Below are 869 nucleotides of genomic sequence, written 5' to 3' on the forward strand. Positions count from 1 at the left end.
GAAGATTTTGTTTAGAATGTTTTTGAATTTTCCAAATAATTTGTTTTGCAATGGTCCCTAAGATTAGAAGAAGCTTCTAATATTCCAAGCTGCTCTTCTGCGTGGGAATCAGTGTGTGTATGTTGCTCACTCTGAAGGAAGAAAATAAGATTAGCAGCAATTAGTCTCATGCTGTGTATGCACACACTTCTTCTTATGGTGAATGCTAACTTACCTATTTCACAAGTGTGACATTGCGTTGAAGCTCTGCATGGTCTGTGAGCACCACATCTTTTAAACATGCTCTAATTCTTCAGGACACAGAGTAAAACTTCTCTGAAGAAATAGAAACTGTTTTGAAATGGAGCAAGACAGATTTTCCCATGGGAAGCTTAGAATCAGATGAAGAGTCAGTTTCCCATTTTATATCAATGTCAATGTTCGTTTAGTATCAACTTAAAACATTTTATTTGTTAATCAAGAATAATTAAGAATATCTTGAAATGTTCTTTCCAACTTATTTCCCTGGCCTTCAGTGCATTTGGTGTTTGATGTTTCACAGACTCCTCAGGGAAGCAGAGAACAAAAAATTATGGTGAATTTGTCCACATACACACACACATGAAAAGGTTCAATTTGGAAAGAAAAAAAATGAAATGGCAGAAGGTTAGCAAATGCTGTGTACTCTCCAAATAAAAATGTCATTCAGCTTTGTTTTTAATCAAGCTTGTATAATGTTTGAGTACAATGGACTTACCCTGTACTTAATAGCACCGTACAACTGCAGTCAGCCAAAAGAAAGGTTCTGTCACTGTCATCATGTCCCTGTAAGTACATGAAGAAGTGGTGCTGTCTCCTCAGCTCTGTTTCCCTGTGATAACTGCTGGAAC

At 36.7% G+C, this 869-nt stretch overlaps 1 long non-coding RNA gene across 1 annotated transcript; it reads right to left on the reverse strand.

Moving 5' to 3' along the window:
• Positions 1-869, reverse strand: LOC104912793 (uncharacterized). The gene is made up of 3 exons (XR_002118888.3): positions 737-869; positions 215-315; positions 1-131 (listed from the first exon to the last, which is right to left on the reverse strand). It is a non-coding gene; the product is annotated as an uncharacterized LOC104912793 (long non-coding RNA).

The sequence above is a fragment of the Meleagris gallopavo genome, chromosome 12 (genome assembly GCF_905368555.1).
Source record: "Meleagris gallopavo chromosome 12, MGAL_WU_HG_1.1, whole genome shotgun sequence".
NCBI classification, from domain to species: Eukaryota; Metazoa; Chordata; class Aves; order Galliformes; family Phasianidae; genus Meleagris; species Meleagris gallopavo.